The sequence below is a fragment of the Dama dama genome, chromosome 29 (genome assembly GCF_033118175.1).
Source record: "Dama dama isolate Ldn47 chromosome 29, ASM3311817v1, whole genome shotgun sequence".
NCBI lineage: Eukaryota > Metazoa > Chordata > Mammalia > Artiodactyla > Cervidae > Dama > Dama dama.
In genome coordinates this window covers 18,704,015-18,727,265 of record NC_083709.1, presented here as the reverse complement: position 1 = coordinate 18,727,265, position 23,251 = coordinate 18,704,015, and the positions used below count along the sequence as shown (strand labels likewise).

At 43.5% G+C, this 23,251-nt stretch overlaps 1 pseudogene; it reads right to left on the bottom strand.

Moving 5' to 3' along the window:
• Positions 1 to 18,320, bottom strand: part of LOC133048455 (DNA polymerase epsilon subunit 3-like) — a 36,520-nt pseudogene extending 18,200 nt beyond the window's left edge.
• Positions 18,321 to 23,251: the final 4,931 nt, after the last annotated feature.

The window sequence follows — 23,251 nt, the reverse complement described above, 5'->3', positions numbered from 1 at the left end:
GGTCCCAAGGACATAGTAGGAATCTGATATAATATTTGTTGAATGAATTCCTGATGGTAGTAGTTAGTGGTGGTGGTTTGGGTAGATGGGGCTTTGGCCATAGCTAAATACCAAGATATACTAGGTTTGTGTTATTACGCTTATGTTCTGTGCTGTGCCTAGTCTCTGAGTCATGTCCGACTCTTTGCAACCCCATGGACTGTAGCCCTCCAGGCTACTCTGTCCATGGGGATTCTCCAGGCAAGAATACTGGAGTGGGTTGCCATGCCTTCCTCCAGGGGATCTTCCGAACCCAGGTCTCCCGCATTGCAGGCGGATTATTTACCGTCTGAGCCACCAGGAAGCCCTGTTACTTTTATACTAATACGTAAAATGCAATGAGAAGAAAATGCATTGTTAATAAATGCAGAGAACAACAAGGGAAATTTTGGGTAGAGAACATGTAGCTAGGGTAAGGATGTACAGGAGAAGCCCTGAGACTCCATGGCAGTGATAAGGAGCTAAAGTCAAAAGAACATTAAGTATGAAATGAAAGGAGAGGCATTTCTGGAGGAGGAAGGAATTTCATAGCAAAAAGAAAGAAAATCCAAAAGAAGAAATGGAGGGCATTAAAAAAAAAATGCATGAGCCTCTGATGGGGAATGTTGATGATGGGATGGCTGTGCCTGTGTGTGGGGTCCATCAGAAATCTCTGTACCTTCTGCTCAATTTTTAAAATAATTTTATTTATTTATAGCTGGGCTGGGTCTTTGTAGCTGCATGGGCTTTCTGTCATTGTGGCAATCGGGAGCTACTCTTGGTTGCAGTATGTGGGCTTCTCCTTGCGGTGGCTTCTCTCGCTGCAGATCATGGGCTCTATGGCAGGTGGGCGTCAGTAGTTTCTCCACACGGGCTCCGTAATCGTGGCTCCCAGGCTCTAGAACACAGGCTCAGTAGTTGTGGAATCAACATGTGGAATCTTCCCAGCCAGGGATTGAATCCTGCATTGGCAGGCAGATTCTTTACCACTGAGCCACCAGAGAAGGCCTGTTAAATTTTTTTATATTAATTTTTATTGAAGTATAGTCGCTTGCCTTCTGCTCAATTTTATAGTGAACCTAAAAGTGCTCTAAAAAAGTAAAGTCTATCAAATAAAAAGTGAGGAAGAAGAAAGGATGGAAGCAGGCAGTGACCTTTTCCTCTCCCTAAAATGTCTCTTCAAAGAAAGAAGCAGCAATTGATGACCTGTAATTCATTCCTCCACTTGACATTTGGAGATGGTTGGAGAAATCCTGCCATGATCTATCTGGGGGTTGCACGCTTCAGCCAGCCTAATCCCAGATGGCTGGAAGGGGTGGGTTTCTTTCCTCCTGACTTCTGTGCTGAAGATGCCGTTCAGGGGAGGATCCCATGGCCTCATAAGAACACAAATGGAAAAGTGAGTGAGCTTCCCCAGGAGCAGGAAGGCAATTTGGGTGGAGTTGGGGGTGTGGGGCCCTGATGCAGGGTTTCTCTGGTGACCTGTGCCCCCACTATTGTCACATCTTCAAGGATGTGGACACATGTCCATGCAAATACCATTCCATCTCAGCAGACATCCATCTGGCAAGAGCATGTCCATGTGCCCATGTGAGGGCTGATCCACAAGATCTGTCCAGCAAAAACAGCAAGCAGGCTCTTCTGAAACCAACCTCTAAGAAGCAAAACGCCTCTCTTGTTTCTCCTGGGGACACCCATTGACCTACAGGTAGTAAGCGTTTCACGCAGAGAGAAGGAATTGGAGGGTTCAGGTTTATCAAGAGGGTTTCTCAGCTGGCTCAGTGGTAAAGAGTCTGCTTGCCAGTGCAGGGGACATGAGTTTGATCCCTGGTCTGGGAAGATCCCACAGGCAGTGAAACAACAATTGAGCCTGTGGTTCTAGAGCCCGCGGGCTGCAACTACTGAGGCCCACATGGCCTGTGCTCCTGTGCCCCCCAACAAGAGGAATCACTGCATTGAGAAGCCAGTGCACCGCAAGGAGAGAACAGCCTTGGTTCACAGCAACAAAGACCCAGCACAGCCAAAGATAAATACATACAATTATTTAAAAAAAAAAAAGATTCATTAAAGTTTTTCAAGAATGAGAGTGATCATGGGGTTCCTGGTTAAGACTCCATCCTTCCAACACAAGGGGGTGTTGGTTCAATCCCTGGTCAGGAACTAAGTAAGATCCCATATACTTCGGGTTGTAGCCAAAACAAAAAAAGGAGAGCGATCATGCTTTGTTTTAAAATCTTTCTATATTATTGGCCCCTTTTAGCAATATTTGCAAAGTCACTTTATCTATTAGGATCTATAGTCACACTATAGATCCACACTATAGACCAGTATTTTGGTCATCTGATGCAAGCAGACACTCACTGGAAAAGTCCCTGATGCTGGGAAAGGTTGAGGACAGAAAGAGAAGAGGGTGTCAGAGGATGAGATGGCTGGATGGCATCACCGATGTACTAGACATGAACTTGGGCAAACTCTGGGAGATGGTGAGGGATAGGGAGGCATGGCGTGCTGCATTCCATGGGGTAACAAGGAGTCAGACACGAATGGGCGACTGAAAAACAACATAGTCACACTGCCAGATGCCTATCCGCTTTTAAAGAGCTTGAAAAATACCTGATACCTTGGGAAAAGAAAAAGTCTATCTCTCCAAAATTAAGAGAAAAGTAAAAGAAGTTGTTGAAGTATTCACAAAGTATAACTTTAGATTTATTGAATGAATTATTAAAATTATTATTTTTCAATTTTCATTATATTAAAAAACTATAACCAAGGGGGAAGAAGGGCAAGGAAGGGAAGGAATGGGTTTAGGAAGGAGTTGGGGTTTAGCAGAGGCAAACTAGTATATACAGGATGGATAAACAACGAGGTCCTACTGTGTAGCACAGGGAACGATATTCAATATCCTGTGACAAACTATAATGGAAAAGAATATGAGGAAGGAAATAAACATGTATAACTGAATCACTTTGCTCTACAGAAAACATTAACACAACATTGCAAATCAACTATACTTCAATAAAATTTTTAAAAATAAATTAAAAAGAAAGAAACAAACCTATTTGTGGATTTGATTTTTTTCACTTCACAAGAATTCCGGTATAAGCTAAATGATTACTGAGAATTCATATGCAAATTAAATGATTTCCTTGGAGCTAAACAATTTCAAAAGCAACTTAGAAAAATCCATTTAATATTTTACAGCAAAACTATATTTAATGTTAGTTGGAGGTATATTTTACAATGTTTGGTGTGCTTGGGGTGAGGCTGTAAGAATGGAAACAGTCTATGAAATCTTTTAGAAATTTCATTTATTTATTTATTTAGCTGCACCACGTGGCAGGAAGGATCTTAGTCCCGCAACCAGGAATCAAACCTGTGCCGCCTACAGTGGAAGCCTGAAGTCTCAACCACTGGACCACCAGGGAAGTCCCAAGTCTATGAAATCTTAAAGTGGCAATACATGCAAATATTTACCTATAAGGATATTCACCCCAGTGTGATTTACCCACAAGACTGTTCGTCACAGTGTGCTTTATGATAGTAAATATAAATAACTCAAAACAACCTAACTCCCCAGCAAGTGGAGACTAGTTTAACAAATGCTGGTACCACAAAATGGATACTAAGGGATCACTGAAAATGAAGTCGTAGGGAAATATTTAATGATCCAGAAATATATTTGTACTATATTAAAATATAAAACAGTTTGTACAATATGGTTGATCTTATTTGTAACAGAAAAAAATATCCTTAGAAGAAAGACTGGCAGGAAACATTCCAACACGGTAATGTTAGTGGTTATTTTGGGATGGTAGAATTATGAGTTAAATTTATTTTCTTTTAAAAAATTCTCTATGTTTTCTGCTATGCACATTTATTGGTTCTGGAAAGCAGATAGGTAAGATTTATAAAGATGGGAAAACAGTGATAGATGACAGCTCTTTCTCTGGTAATCAGTAAATTCTAACCCAAGAAGCCTCTGTAGGGGCTTGAGTGGACAGATTGAGTGGAAATTGCCAACATTTGCTTCTCTTATGTCTGAAGTTGAACATCATGGAGCTATCACTTAGAGATAGATTTTTGACTAAATAATGACAACACACACTCATATCACGATCAGTATTTAGAATAAGCCATTTAAAAAATAAATTGAATTTTGTAGCACTTCTGTATCTTCTCCTTCTACTTAGGATAAGATCTCAAACCTTTATCACAGCCATGCCCATCTATCTTCCCAACTCTACCCCCATCTCCAGGGTCATCGTTAGCTCCTCACAGGCTCCAGAGTGAGAATCTGTAGCCATAGAAAGATGTTCCTACCACACTGGTGGGAAAAAAGCAAATTATGGTTCAAGTGTGGTTTATTCCCATTTGTGAAGAATGCAGCCATAGTGTCCCCTTTTATGGGCTTCTCAGGTGGCGTCAGTGGTAAATAACCCTCCTGCCAATGCATGAGACATAATAAATTCGGGTTCAGTCCCTGGGTAGCCAAGATCCCCTGGAGAAGGACATGGCAACCCACTCCAGTATTCTTGCCTGGAGAATCCCATGGACAGAGGAATCTGGCAGGCTACAGTCCATAGGGTCACAAAGGGTCGGACACAGCTGAAGCGACTTAGCATGCTCACATACATACATGTCCAGAACTTTCTAATATGATGCACTCAAAATGTTAACAGTGGTTACCCCTGAATGATGTCACTTTGAGCAATTAAAAAAAATGCATGGGGTTTCCCTAGTGGTTTAGGGGTAAAGAATCTGCCTGCCAATGCAGGAGACATGAGTTCCATCCCTGATCCGGGAAGATCCCACATGCTGTGGAGCAACTAAGCCCCTCACCACAACCACTAACAGCCATGACTGCTAAGCCCATGGGATGCAACTACTGAAGCCTTCATGCCCTAGAGCCCATTCTCTGCAATAATAGAAGCTACCGCAATGAGAAGCCTGAGCGCCGCACCTAGAGAGTAGCCTCTGCTCTCTGCAATGAAAGCCCGCATGCAGCAGTGAAGAACCAGCACTGCCAAAAATATATAAATAAATAAAAGTATTTTAAAGTACATGGCTTGAAATTCTTACAGAAATAAAGCGTCATCTTACAAAATGGATCTGTGACCCTTACATTGTTTTACTCACTCTCATTACTCTCACATCTCTGATGGGAAAGAGCAAATTAGATAAGATTGCAAAGTTACTTTTTAAAGAAGAAAATGGATAGAGATGCTTCTAGGGTAGAAGGGTGAAGTGGGACTCCTGAAATACTGGATTTCATTCTGCGGGCACCTGTGTTTGTTCTCAAGGCTGAAGTGACTGCCGAGCATATATGAGGGGGACAGAGGTATCTTGATTTCCCCCAGGCTAAGGGCTCAGGATGTCAACAACACCACTGTTGTTCCTTAGGTGGGCACAGGGTCATCCCTCTTTAGGCAAGAATCATAAATGTACCCCAGGGGCCCACCAGCTTGGAGGAGGGTACTGATTTTCAGAAAAAGCACATGGAAAAAGAAAACTACCGTTGAGAGCCGAACATTCAACATTCAGTTTAAAGTGTTGTGGGAAATGCTATAGAAAGATGTTTGACTAGAAGGATCTAGAACCAGAGAGGCTCTGTTCCAAGCCTGCCCCTACCACTCATGAGCTGTGGGATCTTCTCAACATTCTGGATACAGTGATGTACAACTCAGTTCCTGGGTCAGTGAAGGGCTTGCTGGCCCAGCTACTGGAAGTGTGGTCAGCAGGCTGCCAGCAGTCATCAGCCCCTTGGAGCTCTGCCCCCACTGCAGAGCCATCTTGCCCAAAGTCCACCCTCCTGAGGGGTCCCAAGTCCCATGACTGATTGAGAGGAAATATAAAGATTTGTTCATCCCAGCTCAACCTGAGATAACTCTGAAGGGCCACTCTAGCTCCAGAGCTTTCTGTAGTTTGGCTGAGGCCAGCAGTGGGCTGCATCAGAGCTCAACTTCTCCTGTTCACTCTTGTTCCCATCCCCTCTCCCTTCATCCGTGTTGACCTCAGGGGCACTCTCAGCACCATGCTAAACCACCCCTGCTCAAGGGCATGCCTTAAAAAGCATGCTGCCCAATAATCCAGTGTCTGCTTCCCGAGGAGCCCAACCTGGGACAAATAAGTTATTGAATTAACCTGGGCCTCCATTTCTTCATCTATAAAACCCAGGATGACAATATCAGTGCCCACTATCTAAGGCTGAGAATTACAAGAGATCGTGTACGTTAAACGCTTGACACGTGATAGTTCCTCAATAAACGGCAACTATTATGACTGCAATTTGAAAAGAAGTAGCCTGTCCTTGATCACTCACCATCATCACATTTATCAGATAGTTTAGCCTCAGTGAGAGGGATCTTGAAGAAACGGACATAAGGGAAATCTACATTGGTGGAATACAAAGTTTGGGGCAAGAGATGTTACCAAAGAGGGTAGTGTAAAGGGGATGCCTCCTCCTAATAAAAGAGTCAGTCCATAGACATCTGGTTTACCAACAAGTCTCTTATGAGTTTGGTCAGCACAGGGCAGCCCTGTAGGGTCTGACCACTTCTCAGCAAACTGACCAAATTGAGGTCCTGGCCTGCCATGCCACGATGGGGAGCTGCAGCTGTGTGTCTTCTGCAAGATGGAAGCACCCTAGACAGTGCATTCCCCCCATGCGTCATACTTGACACCAGGGGTGGTGGCCCACACTTCCAGGCTGTGCACACAGTTGTGTTGTTGTTTAGGCTCAGGCCTGTCTGACTCTGTGCAACACCATGGACTGTAGTCCACCAGCCTCCTCTGTCCATGGGATTTCCCAGGCAAGAATACTGGAGTGGGTTGCCATTTCCTTCTCCAGGGGATCTTCCCAGCCCCGGGGATCCATCCCAAGTCTCCTGCATTGGCAGGCAGATTCTTTACCTCTGGGCCACCTGGGAAGCTCCCGTGCACACAGTAGGGCCACATGCGTGAGGCTGGGTCTTCACACCTAACAAGGAAGGGAGGGCAGGTGGACTGTGCTGTTGGCAGAGCATATGCCCTCCCTACTATCACCCCTGTCTTCTGCTGACCTCTGCTCACCCCACACGTTTCTCGGACTTTGGCATCTGGCTCTTGGTCCTCCCCACCCCCGCGCCTGCCATCCCACTGCGCATGTGCAGCTCAATGCAGAGCAGCGGAGTGATCATGACATTATAGTGACTGGGACTTTTTGTTCCCTGAGTTGTTTTTGTATCTGCCTTGGCTGCATTTTCCCCTCAAAATCTGTGTCTTGGGTATAGATTTGGCTTTGGGAGAGCTGTCCATCTGGATCTGTTTGACTGTAAAATGCTGTCTTGTATTTAAAGCTACGGTTGTCCATGATGAAGCGCAGACACGTGGCTGTGGTTTTCTGGTCCAGGAATGGCACAAGCCTCTGAGTCTTAGAAGAATACAGGAGGCATGGGGTCTGTAAAGTCATCTGGTGTTCTTTGACACTTGGTTTGTCCCTGGGCTCTGGCAAGGGAATCTGGGAGCAGCCTCAGGCTGCCAATCTCTTTACACAGAGCCTGGAAATTTTTAGAAATCTTACTTTGAAGATATCATTTAGCTAGCACATAATTTTTCTCATGGTTTATTGACACACAAAAATGATGTTTACAAGACTCCAAGTTTGGACGAGTGTGTATTGATGGTCTCCCATCTGGCATCATTGGGAAATAAGGTAATTCTCTCTCTAAAAAGGTAAAAAATAAAAAAATAAATAATTCCATAAATAGAAAGATCACTTTCAAGGTAAATCTTCCTTCAATATAATACATACTTTTCCATCTTTTAAAAAAATTCCTTGCATTATTGAATACTATTTACCAGCCCTTTATCTGCTTTATTGCATTCAGCCCTTAACGTCTCTGCAAAGTGGATATTATCATCATTTAGCCAGTAAGAAAACCCAAAGCTTGGAGAAATTATGTAACTTGGCTAAAATCACAGGTTGGGTGACTGCCAGAGTGGAGCTTTGAATCCAATTTCATCCAACTCCAAAACCCACGTGATTGCTACCACACTGTGAAAATGCTCCTACTTTTCTCAAAGTTGGGATTCTAAGCATATTTTTAAACTTTACTGGATGGATTAGAGATGAAATTATAAAAATCAGTGATAATACAGGGCTGAAATACTGACTTAGGCGAGACCCTTGGTTGAGGTAACAAATTCAGTGGTGTTTGCTCAAGCCAAGAAAGAAGGAGTTATTAGATCAGGTGAATTGTAAGATGTGAGGAAAGCGTGCACCCGACTCTCAAGAATGAGCTGAGACTTGAGACTTAAACTTATTAGACCTTCTCCAACCCTCGCCTCTGCTTTAGTCTGCGCCTCTGTTTCTGTTTCTCTCTTCTCAGACCAGTTTGAAGGTAGGCAGGCCAGGGTTGGTGCTGTGTCTCTTCAATATTATCCGAAGATAGATACCTCATAACTGCCTGCCTTGCCCCTCTTTTTGCTATTGTTCTCAGAAGGTAGCTGCCGTATCTCCAGACATCAGGCTCTTATTCCAGGCTAGAATACAGGAAAGGTTGGGGGCAATAGAGAATTTTCCTTTTTATTCAGGGGACGCCCCAGTGGACAAGTCACAGATTTCTCCCTACGTTCAAAAAGCTTATAATCCTTCAGGGAAGATAAACCATTAAAGATTCTTGATAAGAAGATGCCAGAGTACTCAAGAGAGGGACTTCCCTGGTGGTCCAGAGGCTAAGACGCAGTGCTTCCAATGTGGGGGCCCTGGGTTCAACCCCTGGTCAGAGAACTAGGTCCCACATGCCACAGCTAAAGGTTTGCATGCCGTAACTAAAGATCCTGCATGCTGCGATGAAGACTGAAGAACTGGCACAGCCACATAAATAAACAAAATGAATATATAAAAAAAAGAGTAGCCAAAAGAAATAAGTGTCTATGTCTGAAAGACGGCCATAAGAATATTCATATAGCTTTATAATAGCGCCAAACTGCAAACAACCAAAACATACATCAACTGAAGAAAAGACAGGTAAATTGTAGTATATTCATACAATGGGAGATTCCCTAGCAAAATTCCCTCTGCAATCCCTCACCAAAGCCCCCAAACCATTACCACACGCAACAACATGGATCAGTCTCACAGATGTAAGTTTGGATGCAAGAAGCCGGATACATTCCGTTTACGTGAAGTTCAGAAGAAACAATAGAGGGACTTTCCTGGTGGTCTAGTAGCTAAGACTCTCTGCACTCTCGATGCAGGGGCCCGGCTTAAATCCCTGATCAGGGAACTAGATCCCACATGCCTAAAGTAAGAGTTCACATGCTGCAAGTAAGGAGCCCGTGTGGTGCAACTAAGATGTGGTATAGCCAAATATTTTAAGAAAGGAGAAACAGTAGAAGTCAGAATACTGGTTGCTTGTGGAAGGGGGATTATTGATTGAGAGGAGTCAGGCAGGACCTTCTAGGGGACTGGGAATGGTCTGCCTCTTGTTCTGAATGCAGATGCACACGTATGTAAATTCACCAAGATGTACTCGTACTGTGCTCTCTTTTCTGCTTGTATTAGATCTCAATTTTTAAAAAGGTGTGTATGGCACCTAAAAGAGAATGTTCAATCTTTTCCAAAACAAACAAGTAGTAAATAACTCAGGAAACTTGTTCTTGGACTTGTTGTTTTCATAGTCAGCTCATGGTTGTGTAGCACAGAGGTTCTCAGTCCTGGCTGTATACGAGCATCCCTTTCCTTCTATTTTAATTTTGTGAATTTTAATTTGGTTTTTGACATAGGCAATCTATTTACCTGGTTGCATATTCAACAGATTTGAAGAGATAGGCGGCAAAAAGTTGCCCTCTGACCCCAAGCCTGCATCCACCAAAAACTTCTTCAGAGACAACCATTGTCGCTAGAGTCTTATAAATCCTTCCAGGATATTTTATGCCTAGATAAGTGGAGACATGTGCACATTTTCATCTCCTGAACAAATGTTTCAGTTCAGTTCAATTCCTCCGTTATGCCTGACTCTTTGCAACCCCATGGACTGCAGCACACCAGGCTTCCCTGTCCATCACCAACTCCCAGAGCTTGCTCAAATTCATGTTCATTGAGTTGGTGATGCCATCCAACCATCTCATCCTCTGTCGTCCCCTTCTGCTCCTGCCTTCAATCTTTCCCAGCATCAGGGTCTTTTCCAATGAGTCAGCTCTTCACATCAGGTGGCCAAAGTATTGGAGTTTCAGCTTCAGCATCAGTCATTCCAGTGAATATTCAGGTCTAATTCCTTTAGGATTGACCGGTTGGATCTCCTTGCAGTCCAAGGGACTCTCAAGAGTCTTCCCCAACACCACAGTTCAAAAGCATCAATTCTGTGGCACTCAGCTTTATAGTCCAACTCTCATACCCATACATGACTACTGGAAAAACCATAGCCTTGACTAAATGGACCTTTGTTGGCAAAGCAATGTCTCTGCTTTTTAATATGCTGTCTAGGTTGGTCATAGCTTTCCTTCTAAGGAGCAAGTGTCTTTTAATTTCATGGCTGCAATCACCATCTGCAGTGATTTTGGAGCCCCCCAAAATAAAGTCTGTTACTATTTCCATTGTTTCCCCATCTATTTGCTATGAAGTGATGGTACTGGATGCCATGATCTTTGTTTTCTGAATGTTGAGTTTTAAGCCAACTTTTTCACTCTCCTCTTTCACCTTCATCAAGAGACTCTTTAGTTCTTAGCTTTCTGCCATAAGGGTGGTATCATCTGTGTATCTGAGGTTATTAATATTTCTCCTGGCAATCTTGATTCCAGCTTGTGCTTCATCCAGCCAGGCATTTCGAATGATGTACTCTGCATAGAAGTTAAATAAGCAAGGTGACAATATACAGTCTTGATGTACTCCTTTCCCAATTTTTGAACCAGTCCAATTGTTCCACGTTCGGTTCTAACTGTTGCTTCTCGACCTGTATACAGATTTCTCAGGAGGCAGGTCAGGTGGTCTGGTATTCCAATCTCTTGAAGAATTTTCGACAGTTTGCTGTGATCCACACAGTCAGAGACTTTGGTGTAGTCAGTAAAGCAGAAATAGATGTTTTTCTGGACCTATCTTGCTTTTTCTATGATCTGATGGATATTGGCAAATTGACCTCTGGTTCCTCTGCCTTTTCTAAATCTAGCTTGAACACCCGGAATTTCATGGTTCACATACTGTTGAAGCCTGGTTTGGAGAATTTTGAGCATTACTTTGCTAGTGTGTGAGATGGGTGCAATTGTGTGGTAATTTGGACATTCTTTGGCATTGTCTTTCTTTGGGATTAGAATGAAAACTGACATTTTCCAGTCCTGTGGCCACTGCTGAGTTTTCCAAATTTGCTGGCATATGAATTTAAACCAATTTTATTCATATAGCACTCTACTAAGGAGATTTTTTCTTATCAGTATGTTGACAACTTCCTCAGTCTTAAATTTGCATTGTATTCCAACATGAGGGCTTACTATAATTTGAGTTCCGAGGACTTTAAGAAAAATAAACTTATTTATTGCCATACAGAACCTTTGTTGCTGTGCAGGTTTTTCTCTAGTTGTGGTGAGTGAGGGCTGGAGCTTGTCATCGTGGTGGCTTCTCTTGTCGTGGGACACAGGCTCTAGGGTCCCTGGGCTCCAGTAGTTGTGGCTCCCAGACTCTAGAGCACAGGCTCGGTAGTTGTGGCTCAGGGGCTTAGTTGCTCCATGGCTTATGGGATCTTCCCAGATCAGAGGTTGAACCTGTGTCTCCTGCATTGGCAGGTGGAGTCTTTATCACTGAGCCACCAGGGAAGCCCTTCCTGAAGACTTCTGAAAAATGCTCATGCCCTGGGTTGTCCCTGGATTTAATGCATTGGAAGTGAATCCTGAGTATGATGTGCAGACAGACGTGGGGAACACTGGTGTGGCTTACATTTCTCCTTCAACCTATGACAGGAAGGATGCTGGTTTCCTAGAGCTCAGAAAGCTGGCTCAGGGTTTTGGAAAGACAGATAAATTCTTTCCTTCTGATGAACAGAGAGTGTTCCTAGCTAAGACTCTCATTAGCAAGAGACACAGTGGCAGGTAATTGAGAAAAGCTGGCCACGAGCCCTGGACCTGTATACAATGTGAGCAGCATTCTCCAAGTCTACGGACCTCATAGGACTTACCAGGCAGTGAGAACATAAAAGATGGAGGAAGATCTTTCCAGATTCTCTGAGCTGCAGAAAAGCAGCGGATGAGTTTCAAGATGGGTAAATGAAAGATGAAATACTGAGAAAAATAATAATCCAAATTATACTTATAGTTCCTTGGGCTAAAATATGTCTATGCACTGTCTGAGATTGTCCTCTGAGCTTATCCTTTTCCAGTAGCCAGAGAAGTTGATTACAGGTAGGGCCCAGCCAGGAAAGGTGTTAGAAATTAGAGGGGAAACACTGTCCCAGTATCATAAAAACGTATTGTGTTTTTCAGGCTGAATTCTATGTCAGAATTTTTGTTGATAAATCTCAGAAGAATATTCTAGTACTTGAGAAGGGCACTTAAAACAGTTAAAGGAATGAGAAAGGAAATAAAGTATTTGGGCTTTTGAATCTGGGAAAACTGGTGGTTGATACACTTATTGGTCATTTTATTTATTTATTCTTCCATTTGAGGCTCTGCTGGGTCTTCGCTGACATAGTTGTGGCTTGTGGGCTTCTCGTCGTGGCGGCTTCTCTGTCGCAGAGCACAGCCTCCATAGCTGTGGTTCATGGACTTAGTTGCTCCGTGGCATGTAGAATCTTCCCGGATCAGGGATTGAACCCATGTCTCCTGCATTGGCAGGTGGATTCTTTACCACTGAGTCACCAGGGAAACCCTGAAACACTTATTTAAAAGCTAAAATCAAATAGATTTCCAAGTTGGAAACAACCCAAATGTCCTTCAGCGGGTGAATGGTTAAACTGTGCTACATCCATATGGTAGCACAGTTTCACTACGGTAGGGATGTCGGTAACTACATTTTATTGCAGAATACTACTCAGTAATAAAAAGAAATAGGCTATTGATATGGATAGTCACTTGGGTGGATCTCAAATCTCAAAATGTCACGTGCTGTATGGATCCATTTATATAACATGCTATAAACAGAATTATAAAGATGGAGAACAGATTCGTGGTTGCCAGGAGTTGTAGGCAGGGCAGGAAGTACTGTAGGTGGGTGTGTAGAAGGGTAGCATGAGGGATCGCTGTGTCAGGGAAACTGTCCTGAGGCTTCACTGTGGGAGCGAACTTACAAATCTACACATGTGATAAAACTGCATAGAACTGAACACACACACAAATGATATTCCTGGTTGTGACATCTCACTATGGTCACGCAAAATGACACCATTAGTAAGAGATTGGGTGAAGAGGACATGGACGCACTCTGTACTATTTTTCACCACTGCATGTGGATCTGCAATTATCTCAAAATCTAATTAAAAAAATTAAATAAGCCTAGAATGTTAGTGCTAGAGAAATGTAGAAATGGACAAAGCTACGCTGACATTGATTTTTATCCAGTTCAAAAGGGGCAGCTCTTGACCTTTAATATAAGTAGATTTAAAATCAATAGAACTATGTGCCTGTTCATACATTGAGTAATAAACTTAAGAAATGTATTCACCTACGAGATCTAAGGGCTTCCCTGATGGCTCAGTGGGAAAGAATCCATCTGCAATGCAGGAAATGCAGGACACAGTGGCTCAATTCCCGGGTCAGGAAGATCCCCTGGAGTAGGAAATGGCAACCTACTCCAGTATTTTTGCCTGGAGAATCCCATGAACAGAGGAGCCTGGCAGACTACAGTCTATGGGGTCGCAAAAGAGTCAGACACAATTGAGCACACACACACGAGATGTAGGAGGATAAAGATATAGGCATAACGTGAAAAAGCACGAATGGGTCTCTAGGACACATTAAGACAGTTTGGAAGCTCACCTAACCTTGGAGCTTGACGTCACGTAGTTTCACAACAGGATCACAATGTGACGTGGAGGGACTTAAAAATTACTCCCACAAACATTTGCTGATCTCTTCCTGTGAGTCAGGCACTGTCCCAGGTGGTCTGTGTTGGAAAGGCAGAAGACACAGCCTCGCTTTCCGAAGCTCATCACCCAGAGTTCTTCGGTAACTTTGTACATGTCCCACTGTTCAGGAATTCAATGCTGGTGACATTATTTATGGAACAGAAATGAATGTCATCCTGACAGATATTATTTTTAATGATATACTGATTAATAGTCACACTTGAGGCTATTTTAAAAATGGAAGCAGTCACCATGAAGTGTGATAGGAATTACCCCAAAATAGACCATTTTATCCTCTGTGAATAATTTAGACCCTGGCACTCGGAATGCAGTGAAGAGTGTGAGAGGATGGTGAAAGAACTGATTGGGAGCTTTCAGAAAGTAGGGCCAGTATCTTATTATCCCTGTATCGCCAAACTTAACAGTTTGTGCTTGGTATGCACCAGGAGCTCAATAAATGCTGAGTTGGCAACCCAGGGGCTCTTTTTGTTTGTTTTATATGAGTTCAGGCCAGAAGGCCACCTGCCATTGATGACTGGAAATCGATTTTGACTGGTGTCAGGATCTGGGATGAGATGTAAAATAAAATAACTGAATGGAGATGCAAAAGGCCATCGGCCCAGGGCTGACTCGCAACTGTACCTAGGAAACACCTTTGGCAATCAGAGCTCTCAGGTCTGCATAGCTCTGCTACCACCAATTCCACTTTTTTGCTTCTGTGTAAAGGAGCAGAATCCTACCTGCTTGCTCCCTTCCTTTCAAAGGTCATGTGGGGATACAGCTTGATTCACCATTTATTTAACTTTCACATGCAGAGACTAGCCAAGCATCATGGACATTATAAAAATGATACTTAGACTTCCCTAGTGGTCCAGTACTTAAGAATCCACCTGCCAATGCAGGAGACACCCGTTTGACCCCTGGTCTGGGAAGATCCCACGTGTCACAGAGCAACTAAGCCTATAAGCCACAACTACTGAGCCTGCATTTTAGAGCCTGCAAGCAGCAACTTCTGAAGACTGATCATCCTAGAGCTTGTGCTCCACAACTAGAGAAGACCCTGCAATAAGAAGCCCATGCACCGTAATGAAGTGTAGCTCCCACTCTCCCCAACTAGAGAAAGCCCTCATAGCAATTAAGACCCAGCACAACCAAAAAGCAAGATAAATTAATAAATAATTTTTTAAAATGTACTATGGCAATGGGAAAATATTCTGAATACTTCTTGGTGGTGAGCTTCCCAGAAAGACAATTATTGAAAAGATGTGGGAGAAAATGAACATGATCTTTAGCAAATCTGGGCTTCCCTCATAGCTCAGTTGGTAAAGATCCTCCTGCAACGCAGGAGACCCGGGTTTGATTCCTGGGTTGGGAAGATGTGCTGAAGAAGGGAGTCTACCCATTCCACTATTCTTGGGCTTCGCTTTTGGCTCAGCTGGTAAAGAATCCGCCTGCCATGAGGGAGACCTTGGTTTGATCCCTCGGTTGGGAAGATTCCCCTGAAGAAAGGAAAGGCTACCCACTCCAGTATTCTGGCCTGGAGAATTCCATGGACTCCATGGGGTTGCAAAGAGTTGGACATGACTGAGCAACTTTCACTTTCACTTTCGGCCACCAAGGACAGCATTTACTTTGCCTTGTAGGGGAAAAATAACAAACAGCTACCAACATGGTAGGTAGCTAGTAGGTAGCTGATGTCAGGATCTGAGATGAGATGTAAGATAAAATAACTGAATGGAGATGCAAAAAGTCATTGGCCCAGGGTTGACTTGAAACTGTACTAGAAAACGCCTTTGGCAATCAGAGTTCTCAGTTTATCTCTGTGGCTTTTTGGGCAGATGCGGGTATTTAGATCAATACTCAAGGACTAAAAAACACCATGTGTTTACTCTTTCGTTGACTGCAACTCTTTATTCATTCTGCCCAACTGGAATCAGGGAAAGTCTGGGACATGGTAGAGTGGTGATTGTACCACTCAGACATCGAAGTAGAGGGATCATAGTTGACCTGACACCCCTGGTACTTAACTCTGGAATCCAGAGCAATATATTTGTGCTGAGTCCATGCTTCCCACTGGGGGGCTGCCAGCCAGTGACTAAGTATGCAAGGATACCAGGGCTTCTCTGACAGGTGGCTTTGGCTTGAACCTTGTTGAAACTTCCTTAGACATTGTGGCAGTCTAGGAGGCTTCCATCCAATCCCCTCCTTCCCTCTCTGTTTCATGTGTGGCAAGACTTGCTTCGAGGTCTGACATGGCTCTCCCGCATTTTGGGCTCCCTCCCCATTAGTTCTCCCCATGGGCATAAAAATCTTTGCATGCTTAACCCTTCCTTGATGTTTGCATCTCAGAGGACCTGGACTAACACAAGTGGTATTCAGAGTGGTCTGAGAAAACAAGGGAGAAGCTGGGGATGTGGGCCTGGGTTGCCCACCACCCAACATATGAAGAGGAAGATTAGGAGGTACACTGGAGGTGTACCAGTCTCTGGTACAGTGTGGTAGCTCAACTGCCAAAGATTTCACTGGTGGTTACCTGGGAAATGTCATGGTAGAGGGTTGGGGGGAACACTGTGACAGGTGTGACGATGCAAGAATTTGAAAAATATGGAGGGAACAATGCCTCCAAAGACAATGGAAGTCACTGTTTACTGAAAAGTTGCATTGATGCTCTGCAAAAGGATGAGAGACCTGAGGCCATTAACAAGCAGATAAAGGCTAAGTGCAAGAGTCAGAATGCCTCCATGGTGGTTCACAAAGAGGCCTTGCTACCCAGAGTGGAAAGGCAGAGACACTTGAGCATCAGGCAGAAGACCTCATCATGAGTCACAGCTCCAGAGATGTCAGAATACTCAGCTATGGTGGGCCTGCTTTGCAGAGGACAGGGCCATGGGAAAATCTGTACTGTGTTCTACCCAAATTCATATGTTGAATCATTAATCCCCAAAGTGATTCTATTTGGAGATAAGGCTTTTAGGAGATAATTAAATTTAAATGTGATTATAGGGGTGGGGCCCTAGTCTGATAGGTCTGTGGCCTCATAAGAAGAGGAAGATCTTTCTTTTTCTCTTTGCCACTTCCCTCCTCCATGCCATGTGAGGACACAGCAAGAAGGCAGCCATCTGCAAGCCAATAAGAGAGCTCTTCCCAGAAGCCAAACTGCCTGACACTTTGATCTTGGAGATTTCAGCTTCCAGAACCATGAGAAAACTAATGTCTATTGTTTAAGCAATGCAGTCTGTGGTCTTCTCTTACGGCAGGCCCAGCAGACTGAGACGGTCTGGGTCCTTATAGCTAAGGATGCTCAGAAGTGTATTATTATATCACATACCACACCACCTTCAGACAGTTGGCCTCATAGAATCCTGGAATGGCCTTCTAAGGGAGCAACTGGGGACTTCCCTGGTGGGCCAGTGGCTAAGACTCAGAGCTCCCAATGTAGGGGACCCAGGTTTGATCCTTGGTCAGAGAACTAGATCCCACATTCTGCAACTAAGAGTTCATGTGCCACAACTAAAGATACCACATGCCACAACAAATATGGGAGACCCTGTGTGCTGCAACTAAGAGCAGGCACAGACAAATAAATAAATAAATATTAAAAAAACAATTAGACTTTCTAAATAAATAAGGGCTTCTCTGGTGGCTCAGAGGTTAAAGCGTCTGCCTGCAATGCGGGAGACCCAGGTTTGATCCCTGGGTTGGGAGGATCCCCTGGAGAAGGAAATGGCAACCCACTCCAGTATTCTTGCCTGGAAAATCCCATGGAGGGAGGAACCTGGTAGGCTACAGTCCATGGGGTTGCAAAGAGTTGGACACGGCTGAGCTACTTCACAGCAGCAAAATAAATAAGTAAAGGAGCAACTGAAGTGTCAGCTTACAGGAAGTACCCTGAAAGGATGAGGTACCATCCTCCAGTGCCCAAAGATCTATTTATGGCATTGGGTTCCTAAAAGAAAAAATACATAAGTCTGGAAACTGTGGAATGAAAGAAACTTCAGCTAAAACTGGAGTTGAGATAGACTTGTTGGGGCAGATCTTATGCTCTGTGGTGATTGCTTAGTTGCACACCTGTGTCCGACTCTTTGTAACTCTGTGGGCTGTAGCCCACCAGGCTCTTCTGTCTGTGGGATTTCTCAGGGGAGAATACTGGAGCACCTTTCCATTGACTCCTCGAGGGGATCTTCCTGACCCACGGACTGAACTCTCATCTCTTGTGTCTCCTGCATTGCAGGTGGATCCTTTACCTTCCGGCTGAGCCATCCGGAAAGCCTCCATGCCCTGCCATATATCATTAATTACTCCCCACAGGGAGCAGTGTAGGCCTACATTGCTGACAGGAAGATTTTACCTACTTTACTCTTTATCAGGAAGAAGAAAATTCTCCACCCCATGACAGTCCGGCCAATCAGAGACTGTAGCAGTACAACCAAAGAGAAGCCTCCACACTTTGGCTTCCAGAGTTCTTCCAGTGGATTCTGGTTATTACAGCCCCTCCCAACTCTCCTCTTTTCCTGTTGAAAGCAAGTTCCCCTGCCTTGTTCTCTGGATTCCCCTGTGAGTGAGTGAGTGAAAGTCGCTCAGTCATGTCTGACTCTTTGCGACCCCATGGTCTATACAGTCCATGGAATTCTTCAGGCCAGAATACTGGATTCGGTAGCTTGTCCCTTCTCCAGGGGATCTTCCCAACCCAGGGATCAAACCCCGGTCTCCTGCATTGCAGGCGGATTCTTTACCAGCTGAGCCACAAGGGAAGCCTGGATTCCCCTGTGGTACATCATAATCACATATCTCAAGTGACAATTCCTCTGGGCATTCCCAAGTAAACTTGCTTTTGCTGGTAAAATAAATGGGTGTTATATTATTAGAGTTGACATTTTTGGTGTCAGAAGTGGGCTTCAAGGGAGGCAAATCTTGAGAGGTGATAGACCCCCAGAACTGAATGAGGTACTCACACCAAACCCCTGTGCTCATTGCTTCCATGAGTAGCCTCCTGTTTTCAGGTTGGTGGGTCTTCTCTGAGATTTCAAGCTTTGCTCTTTGTGCATTTTGAGTTCTCTGACTTTATTCTGGATCCAGAAAGGCTTTGTCCCTTCAGGGAAAAGAGTTCATCTTTTCTAATTTAAGGTTTTGTCCTTGGTGAGTACTCAGTTGCTTCCTGAAGTGCAAGGTAGTGAGGTTCTCTTTGGGAGATCAGATTAACTGAAATCCAAGAATTTTTGTTTCTAGATTCCTTTTGGGATTTAGACTAGGACTCTAGCAACTTATATTTTCAGAAAAGTTTAGGAAAATGGGATGCCAGTCATCTAAATGCTCTAAGGGCAGCCCTCCTTTGGGGACTTAGGCTCACTTGACGTTTAAAAACTATGACCTCCTACATGCACATCTTTAAACTAAGTGGTCTGAACAAACTAAGAGTGATTTTGCATTACAATGGTCATTGTGGAGAACTTTTGATTTCTCCAAATTCATTTTTTCTTAAGATTAAATTGGAGTACTGCAGTTCTAAAATTAAGCTAAATGAATGGTATTATTTATTTTCATTGGTATGCAGAAGCTTCCAATTGTGCACAAAAAAAAATCTAAAATTGCCTCTTTGCAAGATACCATTTCTACGTTGGCTGGAACAACTAAAAAGCTAAGAAAAGAATAAAATGGCTTCTGAAGCTTCCTCCAAGGGTAGCATGATCAAATGAATTTTGGGAACAGTAAGTTAAACAAAGTGAGTTGAGTTTCTTTATGTTAGGACTTAGCATAAGGCATTGTCTCTAGGACTATGCATTATCTCCCACTTATTCAACTATAGCTCCCTTCCCCTGCATTTTCCCCACAGCATCTCAGGGAACTAGTTTTCTGTGGAACACACTATGGAAATGCTGGCTATGATGGCTTAGAGGACAGAATCCAAACTCCTTGTTCTAGCCATTGAGGTTGTGTTGTCTTGGCTTCAACAGTGGTTGAACCTTATTTTTCTTCCTGAATGCTTTGTTGCAGGAAACTTAAACCTAGTCATTGTGCCTGCCTACTGATGCTGCACTGCTTTTGGGCATTTCATGTTCTTCCTTCTACCTCCGAAGCCCTTTTTCCTCTTCTTCTCTCTCTCTTTTTTTTTTTTTTTTCTTCTTCTCTTTTTTAAAGATTTTTTTTTTTTTTTTAATGTGGACCGTTTTTAATGTCTTTATTGAATTTGTTACAATATTGCCTGTGTTTTATGCTTTGTTTTTTTTGGCTGTGAGGCATGTGGGATCTTAATTCCCTGACCAGGGATCAAAACCATGCCCCCTGAACTGGAAGGCAAAGTTTTAACCACTGGACCACCAGGGAAGTGTCTTCCTCTTCTTTATCTATTGAAATGTATCTGCCCTTTCAAGCCCAACTCAGTGCCAACTCAGAGACTTCTGGGAAGTCTCATCTGAAACAACATGCTGTTTTTAACAAATGTGGGGGGGTGTCAAATGGAAGTGGGGGAGTGGGATATATGGGCTTCCCAGGTGGCACAATGGTGAAAAATCTGCCTGCCAAAACAGGAGGCGCAAGAGACGTGGGTTTGATCCCTGGGTCAGGCAGATGCCCTGGAGTACGAAAAGGCAACCTATTCTAGCATCCTTGCCTGGGGAATCCCATGAAGAGAGGAGCCTGGTGGGCTACAGTCCCTGGGGTCACAAAGAGTCAAATTTGATTGAGCATGCACACAGTGGGAGATACAAGCTATTTGGTATAAGATAGGCGCAAGGATGTATTGTACAACATGGGGAATATAGCCAATATTTGTAATAACTGTACACAGAAACTAATCTTCAAAAATTGTATAAATGTTTTAAGAAATAAAAAAGATCATGATAAAACTACATTATATAAAATTCACCATCATAGCCATTTTTAAGTGCACAGTTCAATGATATTGAGTACATACATATTATTGTATAAGCATCACCACCATCCATAGTACTCTACATCTTATAAAACAGAAACTGTACGCATTAAACAACAACTCCATATTACTCCCCTCAACTCCACCCCCCCCAGGTAACCGCCATTCTACTCTCAGTCTCTATGAATCTGACCACTATAGGACCTCACATGAGTAAAATCACACAGTATTTGTCCTTTCGTAACTCATTTGTTTCACTTAGCATAATGTCTTCAAGATTCATCCACATGGTAACACATGTCAGAATTTCGTTCCTTTTTAAGGCTAAGTAATATTCCATTGTATCTTTATACTGTGTTTTCTTTATTGATTCATTTGTTGATAGATACCTGGGTTGCCTTCACCGTTCGGCTGTTGTGAATAATGCTGCAATGAACATGTGTGTACAAATATGTGTTTGAGACTTTGCTTCCAATTTTTTTGAATTTGTACCCAGCAGTGGGATTGCTAGATCTCAAGGTAACTCTATTTTTAGTTTTTTGAGGAAATGCTATACTCTTTTTCACAGTGGCTGTACCGTTTTACATTCTTGAAAATACATGACCTTTTTTACAGTACTCTGTTAGGTATTACTTTCCATTATGCTCTTAGTCACTGATACAAGTCTTTTCGTTCCTGATTATAAGTTCCTAAAAGGTAAGATTCATGTCCAATTTTTCTGTTTCCTCTCAGGTTTCTATATAAGTGTCTTAATATTGTGCTCATAGATATTCTGCCCCTTAATGCTGGTGCCTTACTCGTTATTGAAGGGCTGAATTTATTTTTTTTAAAGCTGTTTTATTTTATTTTTAAGTATTTAGTTGGCTGCACTGAGTCTCAGTTGTGGCATGTGGGATATAGTTCCCCAAGGGATCGAACCCAGGCCTCCTCCATTGGGAGCTCAGAGTCTTAACCACTGAACCACCAGGGAAGTCTCAAAGTCCTGAATTCCTATACATGTCGATATCCTATCAATGATTCACAGGTAGTCACACAAAAACAGTCATATCATAGTCTTTCTGCTCTTCATCATGGTAAATGAAGTGTCTACTAAAGGATCTCAAGATGTTGATATGCACCAAGATTATTGTCCTGATACACTGAAGTGCCCCTAAACGCTGAGCAGAGATGGTACTTTTCCAGTGTTAGCTACTTATTGCATCAGAACAAACTCACCCCACAGACAAATTCACAAAGATGTGCTATGAACTGCATCTCATACATATGCGCTATGTATTGTTCAGTCACTAAGTTGTGTCTGACTCTTTGTGACCCCGTGGACTTCAGCATACCAGGCTTCCCTGTCCTTCACTATCTCCCAGAGTTTGCTCAAAGTCATGTTCATTGAGTTGGTGATGCCACCCAACCATCTCATTCTCTGTCCCCCTGTTCTCCTCCTGCCCTCAATCGTTCCCAGCATCAGGGTCTTTTACAATGAGTCAGCTCTTCTCATCAAGCGGACAAAGTACTGGAGCTTCAGCTTCAGCTTCAGCGTCAGTCCTTCCAATGAATATTTCAGAGTTGATTTCCTTTAGGATTAACTGACTTGATCTCCTTGCTGTCCTTGGGACTCTCAAAAGTCTTCTCCAGCACCCCACTCCCAAAATCCATATGTCAAACTTTAATCTCCAATGTGTTGGTGTTTGGAGGTGGGGCTTTTGTGAAGTAATTGGATTTGGATGAAGTCATGGGGGTGGGCCCAAATGATGGGATTGATGCCGTTATAAGGGGATGAAGAGACCAGAGCCACATGAAGACAGAGGGAGAAGGCACTGTCTGCAGGCAAAGAAGAGGGTCCTCACCAGGAATCAAATTGACTGGCATCTAAACCTGGGACTTCAAGCCTCCAGAACTGTGAGAAATAAATGTCTGTTGTTCAAACCACTCAGTCCAGGGTATTTGTTGTGTGTGCATGTGTGTATACTCAGTCAGTCGTGTCCAAGTCGTTGCCACCCCATGGACTGTAGCCTGCCAGGCGCCTCTGTCCATGGGGTTTTCCAGGCAAGAATACTGGAGGGGGTTGCCATTTCCTCCTCCAGGGGATCTTCCTGGCCCAGGGATCAAACCCACGCCTCCTGCATTGGGAGGCAGATTCTTTACCACTGAGCCACCCGTGAAGCCCGTGGTATTTGTTACAGCAACCCAGATTGACTGAGACAGGATACAAAACTGGAAGTGTTCCAGGTGTCCACTGACCTGGTTCCTCCAAGGTCAGGGTTGGTAACCTTCCTGCTTCCATTCTCATCCTAGAATCTAGCTTCTCTGAGAAATGAAGATGTTGCAAATCTCCATCTCTCCT